The sequence below is a fragment of the Cynocephalus volans genome, chromosome X, assembly GCF_027409185.1.
Source record: "Cynocephalus volans isolate mCynVol1 chromosome X, mCynVol1.pri, whole genome shotgun sequence".
NCBI lineage: Eukaryota > Metazoa > Chordata > Mammalia > Dermoptera > Cynocephalidae > Cynocephalus > Cynocephalus volans.
The window spans coordinates 147723205-147742500 of NC_084478.1; the positions used below are offsets into that span (position 1 = coordinate 147723205).

A 19296-nucleotide genomic window follows, 5' to 3' on the forward strand; every position below is an offset into this window, starting at 1 on the left:
CTTTCCTTCTCATTTCCCCTGAGAAGTTGTTATTATTATTATTATTGTACTTGTTACACGCATTTTGAAAATAAAAAAATGAGTTCAGAAAATTAAACTCTGCCAAAGTAGCAAGGTGACAGAGTTGGAATGAATTACACGTGCCAACTCTCGTCTGTCACGTTTCAGAGCTCAAGTTCTTGCTAATTGTGTTATGGAGGGAAGAACATCAATTTTATAAATTATATCTCTATCTCTATATCTACATTGATCCAAATACATACCATACACGGTCATTTATCAGGATATTCTCCATTCTTCAGAGATCTAGATAACAGCTGAAAAGAACAAGCTATCTTAGTAGTAAGAAAATTATGACTCATCCTCAGAAAAGATTGTAGTCTGAAGTACAGATACTTCTGATTCTACTACTTCCATAACAAGACCCATTTCAACATACAAAACATATACCCCTTCCCCAAACTGGCAGATTAGATAGCGTGTTCTACATGGCTTGCTCAGGAGTAGAAGCGGCAGCAGCAAGTGCCACACCAGGTAGTACAACAGAGAGGTTCAGACACTAGGACAGAAATGTGATTCCAAATGATTGTCCGCAATGGGGAACCTACAGAACCTAGCAAAGGAACATCTATACCACAAAAGGAAACTGTTCTTGAAAACCACATGCTTCTAACATTTATTTCTTAGAACACAACTCACAGAATTTGTATAAGGTATACTGTGAACATAAGCATATTAACATTTATTTTTTTTGCAAGAATGACATCATTAACAGTAGTCAGGATCACAAAACACATGGCAACAGCTACAGGCCAAACTGACTGATTAGATCACGACCACTTTTCTCCTAGTTCCTGGAAATGTCAATCTTATCTTTTAAATGCACATGTCCGTATTTCCTGCTCTTGCTTTCATCTTGACGTCAGTAGATTCTGTGAACCACTAAGAGCTCGATGTTGACTGTTAAGGTTTACTTCTCACAGGAGAATTATAATGCTTTCCCCCATTTTTCTGATTTCTCAATTTGTTTTTATTGGGATTTGGAAAATCATTAACTTTCTGAGCAATGCCTACAAGGAATTCCCATTTAGGGACACTAACAACAATAGCACAAAAGACAGGAAAGAGGGAAGACATCGAAGTATACTGCTGTTGTAAGGTTCTTACACTGCACATAAACATAACATTTTTTGAAAATACATTGTGATAAATTAAGATGTATAACATTAAATCCTAGACAGCAGGGTTTTTCAACAGTGGCACCACTAACATTTTGTGCCACATTCTTTGTTTTATACCTAGTTACTTTGCTGGCTAAATACTATATCATCCAAAGGGATTCCATGGAATGAAAAAAATATATAGCTTAATAAAAGTCTGACTCAGGGCTACAAAAACCACTGTAGATTAAAGTAGAAAATATTCCCTTGAGTTTTGTATTGGTAATAATACTGATAAAAAACTCAGGCCTAAATATGATTTAGATAATAAAAACGACCAATTAAAAATTAGCTTTTAGATCTATTTCTGGCTCTAAAAAGTTGTGTAAAAGTTTGGCTTTGCAACATTCACCAGACACCAGGATCTATGTCACAATGTTAAATGAGAGAAGCTCTGAGTCTCAAGATTTCCATTTCAGAGGCTGGAGGTAAAATGAACCTGAATAGCCTTTTGTGTGTATAACAACATGTAATCAGATAATATAAAGATCTAGCATTTGCAAGGTGCTCTATTACCAAAAGACACTAATAAGCATCACATTCCATGCTAAAAAGGATATTCATATTATCTTGAATATTTTTAAAAACATAAGAGTTAATAATAATTTTTGAGAAATGTTTTCCCATCTTTTGATGTAAAACATAATGAAGAATAGGTGTCAAAATCTGTCCAAACTTGAACCTTACACATTGTTTAAGCTCTGGAACAGAAAGCTCAAAATGAACCCAGGAACCAAATATTAAAATCTGTAGTTGTATTCTTATTTGTGGGTTTGTCATTTTTGTCATCATTATTATTGTTATTATTTTTTTATCTTACAAATAACAGCAACCTATTTCTCACTCTTTTGGTGGCTGGAATTCCAAAATCAAGGCATCGTTTCTTGAGTGTCTGTTCCTCATAGCACCTTCTCATTGTGTCCTCATATAGCAGAAGGCTATTTTTTAAATTACTATTTTATTAAATATTAAGTAAATAAATGTAAAAGACTTAGATAAGAAAACTTATATTGATAGAAAATTATAGAAGTTAATATAGCACAATTAAGGAGCAAAGGTAGAAACAGAATTGGAATCTTGTATCTCTCTCTGAAGAACTTGAAATTTTAATTAACTCTGCACTACTATGCTGTCTCCCTAATGAAACCAACTATGACAGAGTGAAGTTGTAAGTGACTCAGATGAAATGTTTATGTCATAGTTAATTACATCTTCCAGAATAGATTCCTAGATAACCTGCATAGAGTAGGTAATCAATAATTTGTTGTTGAGTAAATGAAACACTGAGAAGCATGGAAGGATTCCATCTCCAAGTTTAATTGGAAACAAAAGTACACACAAGGTATTTAGCTACTGCGGGTGACTAAAGGAAAGAATGAAAGTTTTCAAGTAAGTATGTTTTTTAGAACATAGTTAAAGAAAATGAGGCTAATTCTTTGGAGAGCTTGAAAGGGAACTTAGTAGTTTTCAAACCCAGCAGATTGCTAGTGGTAAGCACTCATTGACTAGCTGGCCCAAAGTGCAATATAAGAAACGAAAAATAGACAACTAAGAGAAACTGGGATTCAACAAACTCACACAAGTCCAGAGATGAGGCAGTGTGTTAGTTTTCGATTGCTGCTGTAAAAAATGACCACGAACTTAGTGGATTAAAAAGTGTATACTTATTATCTTACAGTCATGCAGGTATTAAGTCTAACACGGGTCTCATGGGGCTAAACTCAAGGTGTCATCTGGACTGTGTTCCCCTTTGAGGTCTTAGGGGAGGATCCCTTTCCTCGTTGGCAGAATTTAACTATTACCAGTTGTAAGACTGAGGTCCATTTCCTTGCTGGCTGTTAGCTGAGGGTCCTCTCAGCTTCTAGAATTTACCCACATCCCTTCACTCATAATCCCCTTCTTCCATCTGCAAAGGCAGTTTGAGTTCCTCTCAAATCTCTTTCTTTCATCTCCTTCTCTGATCCACTCTTCTGCCTCCCTTTTCTATTTATGAAAGCTTATGTGGTTAAACTGGGTCCACCCAGATACCCAGAATAGTCACCCATCTCAAGGTCTGTGATCTCAGTCATATCTGCAAGCTCTTTTTACCATGTAAACTAACATTCATAGATTCTGGGGATTAGGACTTGGGTATCTTCGGGGGAGCATTATGCTGCTTACCACAGGCAGATTCCAAACTTACTCAGTCCTTCAACGATAATAGTAACACATTTTTATTCCTGACTCTCCACTATACTGTCTACAGTTTTGTCTTTATCCATGTTTGGTTCCCCTCATACTCGTAAGAGGGCTGCAACTAGGCTTTCTGGCTTTCTTGCTCATAGCCACCAGGAGAGACAGAGACTTCACTTTCCAGGATTCCAAGTAAGACTCATGCTGTCTTCGATGGAACTATATTGACTAGGCTTCTGCATCAGGAACCCAATAAAGCAAGGGGAATGGGGCAAAGAATGGCTTAAACTAATTATGTCACATGATCCAGAACTGTTAGGAAAAAACTGCAGTCTATTATGGTCTACTCATTTGGCTACCCTTTATATACACCCTTCTTCTAATACATTAAACCTTTTAAAAATGCTCATGCCCACACAAAGCACTTTCAATCCCAACTCCCAAGAAGGGAACAACCCAAAGTCTCATGTAATTACTACATCAAACTCCAAGTCCATGATGTGAGTAATGTGCCTTCATTTCTAACAGATCTCGATATAGATCCCTATAATCAACATCCATTTAGGGAACATATGGCTAAAACAGTTAATTTATCTACACCCAAAATACACTAGTGTGGAAAAAACAGGATGACCACAATGAAATTCAGAAAAGAGAAGAATGACACAACAAATGGTCACTCTTAACTGGTCCTTAGCACAAAGTATAACTATGCAAAAAGTAGTAGCTGGGATTCCTTACTCTCAAAATTCAAAAGGCGATTAACCATAGCAAGAGATCTTGTTTAGACAATGGCTGAGACTAAGAATTTCTATCTCCTGGCAACAATCCTCTGAGATCTTCTCATCACACAAGTCCCAGAATCTACAACGGCCTTTAATTACTGGGTTTCAATTTGAAACTATCCGTTTCTTCCTCCCAGATGGCATTTAAAATATGTATTTATTTTTTAATAGTTCAATTGACCAGGTAGAAAATATTGAAAAGGAGGTATTTGGGGAAGATTTAAGGCAACAGATTAGTGCTTTGCCACACATACTTATCTCCTATTAAATCTCGTTCCTTATAAATCCATATTCGCACTACGTAAAAGAGGAATTCTCTACTTCAAGCTAATCTTACAAAGCTGAACTGTGTGAAGCTAGGCCACAAACAGAAAGAACCTATTTTTTAAAAAACTCAAATCTGCATTTTCTACGGTTTTTAACAAATGATCTTTCTTGGGTCTAACCAGGAAATAGTCAAGGTGCTCTAATATCTTTATTTTTTTGGACAATTTCCCTCAAATCTACAGGCACATGAAATACTCTGTCTTTGCCCCAAGGTAGAAAGTATCACCAACCTCCAATATGGGAATAGTGGGGGTCCTGATTGCCTTCTTCACTTGAATTAAGTCCTTAATTTTAGAATCTCTTACGTGTTAAGTATCCCTTTACCAGTACCAAATTCAGTTCCAGTTGGAATACCATGACTTCAAGTACAGAAACCCATTCAAACTGGCTTAAAAATAAGTTAACTTCTCATAACAAGAAGTTCAGAAACCAGGCAACATTTATCAGGATTGATTGATTCCGTGACTCAGGGGATCCAGGTTTTTCTCATCTCTTTGCTCTGCCGTCCTTAGCGTTAGAGTCACCCTAACACTAATCTCATTATTATCCCAGGAATGCTGTTACCAGTAGCCGGAAGAACATGCTTCCTTGTTCACATCAGATTGGTCTCTCTTTCCCAGAGACCCCAAGCCAATGTTTCCTCAGTGTGTCCCTGGTCCAAACTGTTTTAGTTCAACACACCCTTGGAAGTAATCATTGATAAAGTGGATGAAATTAACCATGGAGAGTTCAGACTACACATCTGCGGTGGAATATAAATTGAGACATTAAGTACAAATTCAATCACAGCATTGACTGGGTACTGACAGTGTTTAAAATGATAATCTTTCGCATAAATTTGAAATGTTTAAAAGTTATCTTAAAACAAAACCCAAAATGGCCAAACTGATACACTTAGGGCAATAGACTTAATGGGTAAGAGAGAAACTACATTTAATTCCTCTTAAGACCAGCTCAAGTTTCTTAACTCTGTGAAACATCTCTCAGGAAGAATAATCAATCCCTCATCTGTACACCTGTATCTTTATTATAACATTATATTATATTTAGCTATGTGTCTTCCCTAATAGAATGTGAACCTTTTACGGCCGAGGAGAAAACTTGATTCATTTTTTTCCTGAGAGTATCAAATGTAATATCTGACACAGTAGGCACTCAAATGTTTAATGAATGATCAAATACATAGATGTTTAGATTATTTGTTTTTGCTGATTTTACACTTAAGAAGTAGACAAGAAGTAGATAAGAAGTGGAGACTGGTATCTTTTTGGAGCCACCTGCTTTTCCTGATACTACAGATTTATAAACTTACTTCCTCTAAGGGGAGTGATGAAAATAAAAACCAGAGGCATCAACGTTATCAATACTTTCTCTCTTCATATCCCCATTTTATTATTCTCTTCTGCTAACCACTCTGTTTATTTTTATTCTTCATTTCCGCCTGTGCCTTAATGTTCCTTAAGGGTACTTCTTAGCATCACTGATTTTTTAAAATGACATAAAAGTTTAACTTAATTTGACATTTAAGCACCCAATTTGTTGCCAGACTCACATTTATGGACACACAAAAAAATAAAAATCACAATATATTGCGGGAACAAGACGCAAACCAATATATTGTGGTACGTCTTATAAAAATGAGTATAAAGTACTATGGGAAACAAATGAGTTTTTGTCTAATTGGGCAAATACCAAAGAAAACAATAAATCCTATACTTGTTGGTCATTTAGAAAGTTCTAATATGTCCTGTATCATTGGGTAGTTGTTCTAACTTTTCTCTAACACTAACAGGGAGAAATAACTGGTTGAAAGGACAAAATTTTAAATGTCTAAAAGAACCAGAAGCAAGAAACAATACCAGGAATTCATTTTTTGGTCAATCTGTTCTTTGTATCTGGAAGCGGCAGGACATATGCAGTCCATTCAATCCTCACTCAAAGCTGTGGTTTTTAGATTGAAAAGAATATACCACAACTTATTCTGTCATTCCCACCAATTCCAAATCTCCAAAGTGACGTCAAGTGGGGCAGCATGTTTGAGTCAAGAGGAATGGGATTCTAAAACAAAAGCAAAAAAGAAACCAAAACATTCCAAAATGAATCTACCAAGCCATAGTTAGGTTTGAAGTTAAAGAGGGCAATATGGTAAGGAGGTGAGTTCAGAAAATGAAAATGCTAAAATAACCTATGCTCACACCACATCAATACTTATACATACAAAATGTTTACAATGAGAACTTTGCATATGATCTTATTCTTTCTTATCAAAATAACAATCATGTGTTCTGCCTTCCCAAAAAGCTGAAGGGACACTTTAAAAAACTGAGCCTCAGAACCAGTGGCGTCAGCCCAGACAGATGGTTCTAGTGGATCAGGTGGAAACAGCCCGACTCCATCCCCCGCAAATTAAAACTTCAACTAAGTTTCCAATGGGTTGTATCAAGAGAAAAAAAAATACTTTCTGATTATCTTAACTGCTCTTTTGTATTACACAGGAGGTTCATGGTATCTTCAAAACGGCAGCTTAATAAAAATATGCTTATCCATGCTTCTGGAAAATTTATCAAGATTAGAAAATTAGAAGGAGATGTCTGAAATCTAACTACATTAATGTGTAAAACTTACTAAGTAATCAGACCTCAAACTTACCTTTTCAATATTACCAAAGGCTAAGAGAAGGTAACAAAATAATGATCTGTACTTATTTTCTCAGTAATCCTTAGTAAATCTCAAATGGTAGAAATCAATTAGCATAAGACTCCATATTAAAAACAAACAAAACAAAATCTCGAACTTATCTAAGTCATAATAACTTACCTCTTAGTAATAAAATTTTTTTCCAGGTCCTCATCGTGAACCAGATTTGTATTCCCAAACTGCCATGACAACTGTAGATCACGGCTTACATCAAGCCTGCACTGGTTAAGAGTGTCATGTATGAACCTGTACTCTCTAGTATTGGAGCAACAAAGTGACAAGTAAACTAAAGATAAAGAAAAGAGAATGTAGTTATTTGTATTTAAAACAACATTACTGCTCATCAGTACAATGACAACTGCATATCTGATATAAGACATAAAATAACCAAGTACCTGGAATTTTCATTAACCGAAGGCAACAATTTATATCTAAGGTTCTACAACAAGGGGGAAGATGGTGCCCTCGGGGTGGTGCTGGGGTGGGAATTCTGAGTGGAGTCATTCAGAGCATGAAAAAGGACGAAGAATGGAAGGTGATTATCATATATCATCTGAGCATGAGCATCCAGTTATCCTGCTGCAAAATGTCAGACATCCCAGCCAAGGGCATCACCATTGTTGAAGATATCAATAAACAGCGAGAACTCATCTCCTGTTTGGAGGCCATTTATTTGCTGAGCCCCACAGAGAAGTCTGTTCAGGCCCTGATCACAGACTTCTGTGGGACCCCGATCTTCACCTACAAAAGTAGCACATGTTGTCTTCACTGACAACTGCCCAGAAACACCGTTTAGTAAGCTGGGCTGCTGTCATTTGCAAAGGCAGTGAAGATGTTGAAGGAGATCCACCTGGCCTTAGTCCCCTATGAGGTCAAGGTGTTCTCCCCGGGATGCCCACGTAGCACCTACAACCTCTACTCTCTGGGCATGGGAACATGCACAGCAGCTTGAGATGCTGGTCCAGCAGACTGCTACACTGTGCAACAGGCTGCAGGAGTACCCTGTCATCCACTACTGCAAGGGCCTGAAGCCCATGGCCCAGCTGGCTCATGCTGTCCTGGCCAAGCTGAACGCCTTCAATGCAGACACTCCCAGTCTGGGCAATGGCCCTGAGAAAATCCGCTTGCAGGTGCTAATCACGGACTGGGCAGCTGACCCCATGTCACCATTGCTGCATTAACTGACATTCCAGGCCGTGGCCTATGATCTGCTGGACATTAAGCAGGACACGTACAGCTATAACCACCAGGCTGAGCATGGTATGGGAGAAGGCAGTGCTGCTGGATGATAACGATGATCTATGAGTGAAGCTATGGCACCTGCACATTGTGGACATGACCAAGAGGGTCACAGACCTTCTGAAGACATTCTGTGAGGGCAAGAGGCTGACCACTGACAATGCCAACATCAAAGACCTGTCCCACATTCTGAAAGAGATGCTGCAGCACCAGAAGGAGCTGAACAAGTATGCTACATACCCGAATTTAGTGCATGAATGCATGAAGTGTTTCGAGGGTTCAGTGGAGAAACTGTGCAGTATGGAGCAAGACCTTGGCCATGGGATCCAACACAGAGGGCAAGAAGGTCAAGGACACCATGAAGATGATTTTGCTGGTGCTGCTTGACATAACAGCGCCAGCCTACGACAAGGTCCGGGTCCTGTTGCTCTATATCCTTCTTCCCACTGGTGTGAGCAAGAAAAACATGGCCAAGCTGATCCAGCATGCCAGTATGCAAGCTCACAGCAGCCTCATCTGGAACCCGGAGCAGCTGGGAGGCACCATTAACAACCCTGGGGATTCGGGAACCTCCAGCCAGCTGGAGTGGATGGAGTGCATGGAGTCCACTTATCAGATGTCCCGTGGATTCGGGTCGTCAAGGACGTGACGGAGGATGCCATGGAAGACTGGCTGGAATGAAAGCTGTGGCCCTTTTGTAGCTGACATTGCCCCCACGCCCATCTCCCAGGCCATTGTCAGTGCCTGCTTTGGCCACTGGCACAAGAACAAGGCAGGTGTAGATGCTTGGGCCGGGCCATGGCTCATCATGTACATTGTTTGCAGCACGGCCATGTCAGAGATTCGGCGTCCTACAAGGTGACAAAGGACATTGAGGGCAAGTGGGAGGTGCTTATTGGCTCTTGCACATCTTTCCTATGACCCACTTCCTGGATGACCTCAAGACACTGGACCAGAAGCTCAAGGACATTGCCCTGCCTGGCCCCAACTCCCTCCATTTCTAGAGAAATAAACTTCCATCCTGCCAAAAATAATAACAATAAAAGGTTCGACAACTGTAATATGGACCTCCTACACTTGATAAAAACGAAAAGATGAATCTGGTTTTTCTCCACATACCTATTGGAATTCTTAAAATTTGACATGTATAGACATAATATAGTTCTAGAACGCAGGCAACTCGTTTTCAACTTAAGATGTACACAGACTCTATGTGCATCATTACACAAACCTGGTACCTACTGTTAGTGCATGAGTATTTATTGCATTTCCCAAGCAAAGTTAAGACAACCTACATACTAGAAAACTATCTGGTTATTTCAATTTGCACAAGTACCAGAACATCTTTGTAAGCTGCTGACTGATACAGTGGCACGAATATTCACGTACTGACTTTTGTGTGGACATACACTTTCATTACCCAAGGATGAATGCCCAAGAGTACCACTGCTGGGTCATATGCATTGGCATGTTCCGTTTTTAACAGTTCAGTCAGAAGCTGCCAAACTGTTTTCCAGAGTAGCTGTGCTATCTCACATTCCCACTGTCAATATACGAGTGATGTGGTTACTCCACATCCTCATGAGCATTTGGCATTGTTATTCTTTTCCTTTACCATTGTTCTAAAAGGTATGTGCTTATATCTCATTGTGCTTTTCATATGCATTTCCCTAACGGCTATAATGCTGAACATCTTTTTATGTGTTTATCTGCCATCCATATATTCTTCCTGGTGAAAATTCTGTGCATGTTTTTTTCCTGTTTTCTAACTTGATTGTCTCTTCTTTTTTACTAATAAAAGTGCTTTATATGTTCTAGATGAATCCTCGGTTAGATATATGACTTGCAAATGTCTTCTCCCATTCTGAGCTTATCTTTTCATCTTCCTAACAGGGTCTTTCACAGAGCAACAATTCCTAATTTTGATGAAGCCCAAATTATTGAATTTTCTCTTTCATGCATTGAGCTTGCCGTGTCATGTCTAAGAACTATTCATGTGGCTTCAGATCCTGAAGATGTTTTCCCATGTTTTCTTCTGAAGGTTTTATAGCTTCACACTTTACATTTATTTTTTTTTTGGTGGCTGGCCAATATGGGTGGCCGAACCTATGACCCAGCACCCAATTTAACTGAGTGAGCTAGCTGGCCAGCCCTACATTTTACATTAAAATCCGGGATTCACTCTGAATTATGTTTTGTGTGAGGTTAGGATAAAGTTCATTTTTTTGTCTATGAATGTCTATGTTACCCTAGCAACATCTGATGAAGACTACCTTTCCTCCACTGAATGTACCTTTGTTAAAAATCAATCAAAAGCCTATCAATTGAACATATTGGCAGGGATTGATTTCTGGAAATTTCTATCTTGTTCCAGTAATCTATTTGTCAATAACAAAGTGTCTAATTATTGTAGCTATATATTAAGGCTTAATACTGGGTAGACTAATTCCACACACTTTTTTAAATTTCAGAATTGTTTTAAGCTATACTATTCTCTTTGCCTTCCCGTGTAAATGGCAGAATAAGCTTATCTATTTACAAAACGTCTTGCTGGAATTTTGATAGAAACTGCAATGAACCTACTGATGAATTTATGACCAACTGACATCTTTATTATGTTGAGTCTTCTAATCCACGAACACAGTACATTTATTTAGATTTTCTTTGATTGTTTTCCATCAGTGTTTTGTAGTTTAACACATAAAATCCTGTAGGTGTTCTTAAATTTATACCCTCCTATTTCATTTTTTGAGCTATTATTTTTTTCATTTGGATTCCCACGTGTTCCTTGCTAGTATACAGAAATAAAATTGATTTTCTTTATTTTAATCTTGTATTCCAACGACCTTGCTGAACTTACTAGTTATGGGTTTTTCTTTTCTTTTTTTGTAGACTCCTTCGGATCTTCTATGCAGACCATCATGCTTACTTCAAATAGGGACAATTATTTTTAAATATTCATGGGATTTCAAAGGAAATAAATACATGAACTGAATAAAAATGAAAGTGCAATGCATCAAAATGTGAGGAATACAGTTAATGCATTGTCAAAAAGGCAATTTATAGCACTAAAAGCTTACATTAGCAAAGTAGAATTGTTTCAGGTCAGTAATCTAACCTTCCACTTTAAGAAACCAGAAAAAGAATAGCAAGGTTTTAGGATCAGTTTGTTGATGTCCACAAAATAACTTACTAGGATTCTGAGTGGGATTTCAATGAATCTATAAATCAACTAGAGAAAAACTGACATCTTGACAATATTGGGTCTTCCTGTTCATGAACATGGAACCTCTCTCCATTTGGATTTTCTTTGATTTCTTTCATCAGAGTTCTATAGATTTCCTCATATAGATATTACACGTATTTTGTTATATTTGAACATCAGTATTTCATTTTTTGGTGCTAATGGAAATGGTATTGTGCTTTTACTTTCAAATTCTACTTGTTCATTGCTGGTATATAGAACAACAACTGACTTCTGTGTATTAACCTTGTATCCTGCAACTGCCATAATCGCTTATGAGCTCCAGGAGATTTTTTTGGTCAATTCTTTTGGATTTTCCACGTAGACAATCATGTTATCTATGAACAAGGACAGTTTTATTTCCTCCTTCCCCATCTGTATACTTTTTGCTTCCTTGTCTTACAGCATTAACTAGGACTTGCAGTATGATTTTGAAAAGGAGTGGTGAGAGGGAACATCCTTGCCTTGATCTTAGTGCCATCTTTGAGTTTCTCACTGTTAAGTATGAAGTTAGCTGTGGGCTTTTCGTACATATTTTTTATGAAGTTGAGGAGATTCCACTCTATTCCTAGTGTACTGAGAGTTTTTATCATGAACGGGTGCTGGATTTTGTCAAATGTTTTTCTCTACATCCATTGACATGATAATATAATTTTTCTTCTTTAGTCTGTTGATATGATAGATTACATTAATTGATTTTCAAATGTTGAGGCAGCCCTACATACCTGGGATAAATACCACTTGATCGTTGCTTTGGGTTAAGTGTGCCCCACAAAAGTTAATGTATTGGAAACATAAACCCCCTTTGTGATAGTGCTACGAGGGTGGGAAATCTGATTATGGTATTTGAAAGTTGAGGCCTTGAAGAAAGGATTAGTTTGAAAGGACTATTCCCTTGCAAATGGGCCAATCCATTCATGGAGCAACGAGCATGGTTCTGATGGCTTTAAAAGGAGAGCGAGTGAGGAGATTAGCTCTCTCTTACTCAGCCTGTTCTCACCATGTGATACTCTGCATTGAATTGGAGAGTCCCCACCAAAAAAAAACAACCTCATCAGATGTGTTCCCTGGACCTTGGACTTTCCAGCCTCCAAGCTGTAATAAGTACATTTCATTTCGTTATAAATTACCTAGTTCCAGACATTCTGATATAAGCAAAACAAATGGTCTAGTATAGTAGCAGTGTGTAAAATTCTTTTTACACATTGTTGGATTTGATTTGCTAATATTTTATTGAAGATGTCTGCATCTATGTTTATGAAAGATACTGATCTGTAGTTTATTTTCTCATAATGTCTTTGCCTTTTTTGGTATTAGGGTAACAGTGGCTTAGAATGAATTATGAAGTACTCCCTCTGCTTCTACCTTCTGAAACAGATTGTAGAGAACTGGTATAATTTCTTAGATGTTTGGTAGCATTCACCAAATCAATAAGGGGTCTGGTGGTTTCTGTTTTGGAAGGTTATTAATTATTCATTCAATTTCTCTGATACAGGCAAATTGAGATTGTCTATTTCTTCTTGTGGGACTTTTGGTCCATTGTGTCTTTCAAGGAATTTGTGCATTTCATCCAGGTGATCAAATTTGTAGGCATAAGGTTGTCCATAGTATTCCTTAGACTTTGAATGTCCATGGGATCTGTAGTGATGTCCCTTCTTTTCATTTCTAATGTTAGTAATTTGTCTCCTGTTTTTTCTTAGTCATCCTGGCTAAAAGCTTGTCAATTTTATTGATCTTTACAAAAAATGTCAGATTTTGGTTTTGTTGATTTTTTCTATTAATTTCTTGTTTTCAATTTCATTGATTTATGCCCAAATTGTTATTATTTCTCTTTTTTCTGATTGCTTGGGATTTAATTTGCTCTTCTTTTTCTAATTTCCTAAGATGGAAACTTAAATTATTAATTTTAGATCTTTTCTTATTTCAGTGCTGTAAACTTCCTCCTAGCACTTCTTTGCTGGATCCCACAAATTTTGTGTTTTCATTTTCATTCGGTTCATGGTACTATTAAATTTATCTTGAGATTTCTTCTTTGATTTATGTGTTATATAAGAAGTGTGTTGTTTAATGTCCAAATAGTTTAGATTTTCCAGCTATCTCTCTGTTATTGATTTCTAGCTCAATTCCATTGTGATTTGAGAGCAGAAATTGTATGAATTCTATTATTTCAAATTTCTTAATGTGTGTTTTATGGACCAGATGTGATCTATCTTGGTGCATGTTTCATGTGAGCTTGAGAAAAATATGTACTATGCTAATTGTTAGATGGCATAGTCTACAGATGTTCGTTATATCCAGTTGATTGATGGTGGTGATGAGTTCAACTATGCCCTAACTGATTTCCTGTCTGCTGGATATGTCCATTTCTAGCAAAGGGTTGTTGCAGTCTCCAACTGTAACAGTAGATTCATCTACTCCTTTTTGTAGTTCTATCAGTTTTAGCCTCACTGAATTTTTATTTGGATTATTGTATTTTTCAGGTCTAAATCTTCTATGTTTTTGTTTATTTTAAGTGTCTTTAATTGCTTGTTCAGACATATTTATGACGGCTACTTTAAAAGCCTTGTCAAATAATTCTAACACCTGTGTCATCTCTATGTTGGCATCTGTTGAATATCATTTCCCATTCAGGTTGAGATTTTCCTCGGTGGTGGTAAGATGAGTAGTTTTTATTCTATCCTATCCATTCAGGATATTGTGATGAGACTGGATTGTATATAATCTTGCATTTTAGCAAGCCTTTACTAATACCATGCTGGCAGGGAAAACTGCTGTCTGGGAAGGAAGGACACTACCACTAGGCAGGGTTGAAGTCCTGGCTCTCCACAGGGCCTCCATTGACACCCTTGGGGGTTGTAACTTGTCACCCCTGAAAAGGGATGGAAGTCCAAACTCTCAACTAAGCCTCCACTGATATTGTGGTAGGGGACAGATAATTTGTTTTTGATGAGTTTGGTAGAAGCTAAGGCTCTCCACTTCGTGTGCACTGACTTTAACCATAGTGGGAAGGGTCAATTCATCAGTAAAGAGCAGAGGTGGAAATCCACTGGCACTGCAGGAAGAGGGGATGGCAAAGAGGGGAACACGTTACTGCTCTGTGGTAGTAAAAGTCTTGGCTCCTTACTTGATCACCACTGGCACCACAGGGAGAAAGAGGAATACTTTGCTCCTGCTGGGTATGGGTCAGAGTCCAGGTTGTTCACTTGGCCTCCTCTGACACCACCCCAGTGGGAAAGGGGAGAGGCACAGGTGCAAGTCTCTGCTCTCCACTTAGCCTTTGCTGACAAAAGTGCAAGGGCAATGGTCCCCTGCCTCGGGGTTTTATGCAGGAGTAGGGTGTTTAATGTAAAATACATTTCTATCTTTCTAGGCTGCTCCTTTCTCAGTCCTTTGGCAAGAGAGAACAGGCTTTTGTTGGGGATTTTGGGGGGGATGGGGGTCTGTGTCAGTTGACATTTCTGGGTTGTGGGTATCCAATCTGAGTTATGTAAGAAACAAAAAGTAAACACAGGGAACTTACTGCTATGTCATGGTCCCTGGCCGGTCTGTTATCTTCCTTCCACCAAGGAAAGTCTGCTTATATTTGTTTCATATATAATGTCCAGGGTTTTTAGATTTACTTAGTGGAAGAAATAGTAGACATGTACCTATCACATTTTGTGAAGATCCAGAAGAACACGTGAGTTTAAGGAATCAAAGACCAGACTTAACATAATTTTATATATTATAGAGTCAAAACAGAAGATGAACATAAAGTAAAAACCAGAGAAATACAGTACTAGCTATGAAAAAATCCCATCTTCTATAGAAACATTACCTTTTCCAGCTGTCCTCCTGATCTTGGGAATGGTGAATTTCTTCAAATGATTGACTTCTACACCAGTAAAAAATAAAGGTTCACTGGTTGAGCTCATTTTCCACAGTGTCTTGTGTTTGACAATCTCTTTCATTTCCATTTTGTTGGTGGCCTAAAATCAACGAAGTGTTATTGAGCCAAAGTTCGGTAAATACATTAAAGACGTTGGTAATAAAATTGTTTGAAAGTTCTGAAACGGAATTGAATTAAGACATATACTTGGTCATACTGTCAACAGATTTCAATCTCAACTTGCCAGGTTATCCAAAAAAGAAAATGAATTCACTTTGGTTTTTATACAATATTAGAAGTATTTACTTTTTAGTTTCTAACAGACGTTTTCCTTGTACGTTATGTAAAGGTTGAATATCCCCTTTCCAAAATGCTTGGGACCACAGTGTTTTAGATTTTGAATTCTTTCAGATTTTGGAATATTTGCATTATACTTACCAGTTCAGCATCCCCAGTCCGAAAATCCAAAATGCTCCAGTGAACATTTCCTTTGTGCAGCATGTTGGTGTTCAAAAAGTTTCAAAATTTGGACCATTTTGGATTTCTGTTTTTCAGATTAGTTAATTACTCAAGCTGTAATTGTAATTGGGTAAAAAAAGCCTCTGTGTCCCTGAAAAGCTTAAATACTTTGAGAAATAGCAATTTTTATAAACATTTGGTAAATTTTTTGCAAATACTCTGTTTTTAAAAGTATTTTTCCTGTATTTTTCTGTGACTAGAATGATATTCTCTTTAAATCAGAATCTCTGGCATTAGGAGAAATTTATGAAAGCTGTAAACCAACTATTGCCTGACTACCCTACAGTTGATGGTCAACTGTAGCTCATTGCCTATTGTTCTATAGAATCATTCTAGAAATGCCTAAGACAACATCATATACTTTTATCCTAGTAGTAACAAAGATATTACTCCCCTTCCTTGCTCTCCCTTCCTCTATTTTCTCTCTCCCCAACCTGCAACTTACCTCTCCCCATACACATACAAACACTGACTCTTAGCCTCTCCAATAGAACTCAAAGTGGATATCAAAGGAAAGCTATGGAGCTCATGCAGAGAAATCGATATAAGGAGGCATTTTTCATACCATTTCATAATATGTTTCATGGGCCTCCTGATACGTATCAACTGCTTAGTTCAAGCATTAGGTCACAATCCAAATTAAGAGATGCCAAAATTCTACAGAAAGATCATAAAGGATAAGATTCTATAGGAGGTTCAATAAAGGATTCCCTCCCAATCCCCACTCCTCCTCTGCCCTTTATGAAAGGAGCTCTTGCATCTCCCAATCAAACATGGATCAGAGTAGGGAATTGATAGAGACCTCTAGAAAGAAGAAAAGAAAAATCAGTCCTTCTCTCATCCAGCCACACTGACAGACACTAGTGAGGTGCTGCCTTCTAAAAAGAATACCCTGAAGATATACCAGCTCCAGAGATAGCTGTCAAGACTGCCATGTTCCCTGGCAGTTTAGTAAGGGGGTGAAGGGAGAATAATTTATTTAGGATGACTTAAATTACAGAAAAACTCTTCAATTTGTCTTGATCTACATCAACAGCACATAAATGTATAGAACAATCAGTTGAATATATTTACTTAACAGACAAGTGCTGAGAAATCCTCAATACTGTTTTCCACTACAGTTAAGTTATATATTCAAGAAAGCTGGATGATTTTAGCTATACGGTTTCTTACAAAATGTTTCTCTAGTAGGATTTACTAATACATGAAAGACTTCTGAAATTCACTGATTTCTTTCCTTAATGCTTAGGACATTACATTGCGACAAAAAGCTAAGTTAAAAATTGATGAAAGATGAATATTCAGGGTACAATGCTATTCAATATCCTCTATTAAATAAATCACACCCAGTAATTTTTCAATTACTTTTCCAACATTGAATAATATGCCTTTAACTTCAACCCAAACAAATCACACATGCTAAAGTGATAACAAATTCATACATTTCTTTATGCTCACATATCACATACCCATAACCATTACATTTATATTATTTACTTTTACATACATATGCAAAATGTGTCATGTTTTATATTATAATTGTCTTATCAGCCATTACATACATGTTTACATATATTGTTTATTTATATCTATGTAGAAATAAAATCAGAAAGTTTGAATCCGAGGGATTCATGGCAAGGCTATTCTATGTGAGCCATAGAGAGTAGACCAAAAAATTCCTAAAAAAATTAGGAACTGTTAATGTGCAGTGCAATGCACCCAGGAGGTCCTAAACAGATACTCAAAAGAAACGATGAACTAAAAAACTAACGAATCAAAAACAGAAGGATTTTGCAATAATTAAAACATCTATGTATATAGGTTTTAAGAGTGTGTATTATGAAAGTGAAGAATTTCATACCTATATATTTAAAGTTTACAGAAAATAATAAATTCTTGGAAAAATATAACTTAGAATAAATAAAAAGTATGAATATTCCTATTATTATTAAGAAGACACTAAATCGGTAGCTACAAATTGATTCTAAAAGAAAATAAAGATAACATATCACAAATACGCTGCGTTCACCTCGGAAATGCAAGAGTGACTGTCCAATAGGAAATATGTACATTTCATTTACTACCTAACTTGATTAAAGGAGAAAAATCAAGTGATTATCTCTATAGATCAGGAAAAAGCATCTATAGTTGAATTCAAAATTCATTCGTGAATATTAAAAAGGTCTTAGCAAGAACTGGTTTTTTGGAGTTGGCTGGTTTGCTCACTTGGTAGAGCACTGTGCTGATAACACCAAGGTCAATGTTTCAAATCGTTGAACTGGCCAGCAGTCAAAAAAGAAAAACAGAATTGATTTTTGGAAAGATAAACAAAATCAACAAACCTTTAGTTAGGATAATGAAGAAAAAGAGAAGACAGACAAAACCAGAAATCAAAAAGAAACCATTACAACTGATACCACAGAAATACAAAGATCCTAAGAGATGATTACAAACAACTATATGTGAACAAACTGGAAAACCTGAGAGAAATGGATAAAGTCCTGGACACACACAACTTACCAAGGTTGAATCATGATGCATTTGAAAACATAAACAGACCAATTATGAATGAGACAGAAATAGTAATAAAAATACTCCCAACAAAGAAAACCCAGGGACCACACGGCTTTACTGTCAAATTCTGCCAGACATTTAAAGAAGAACTAATACCAATTGCTCTCAAACTCTTTGGAAAAACTGAAGATAAGGGAGTACTTCCAAAGTCATTCTACATGGCCAGAATTACCTTTATGCCAAAACCAGAAAAAGATACAACAAAAAAAGATAGCTACAGACCAATATACCTAATGAACACAGATGCAAAAATACTCAACAAAATTCTAGTGAATGAAAAACACATTAAAAAGATCATTCATCGTGATCAAGTGGGATTCATCCCAGGGATGCAAGGATGGTTCAACAAACACAAATCAATACCACATCAACAAAATGAAGAAAAAAACTGTATGATCATTTCAATAGATGTAGAAAAAGCATTAGATAGACTCCAACTCCACTTCAGAACAAAAACACTCCACAAATTACGTATGGAAAGAATGTACCTCAACACAATAAAAGCCATATATGACAAACCCACTGTTAATATCATATTGAATGGCCCCAAATTGAAGGCTTTTCCTCTAAGATTTGGAACAAGACAAGGATGCCCACATTCCCCACTGTTATTCAACATAGTACTGGAAGTCCTAGCCAGTGCAATAAGGC

The 19296-nt window shown here is 37.0% G+C and overlaps 2 pseudogenes; one reads left to right on the forward strand and one right to left on the reverse strand.

The window, feature by feature from the left end:
- Window positions 1-15640, reverse strand: part of LOC134368451 (testis-expressed protein 15-like) — a 52988-nt pseudogene extending 37348 nt beyond the window's left edge.
- On the forward strand, window positions 7553-9444 carry LOC134367087 (syntaxin-binding protein 2-like; annotated as a pseudogene).
- Window positions 15641-19296: the final 3656 nt, after the last annotated feature.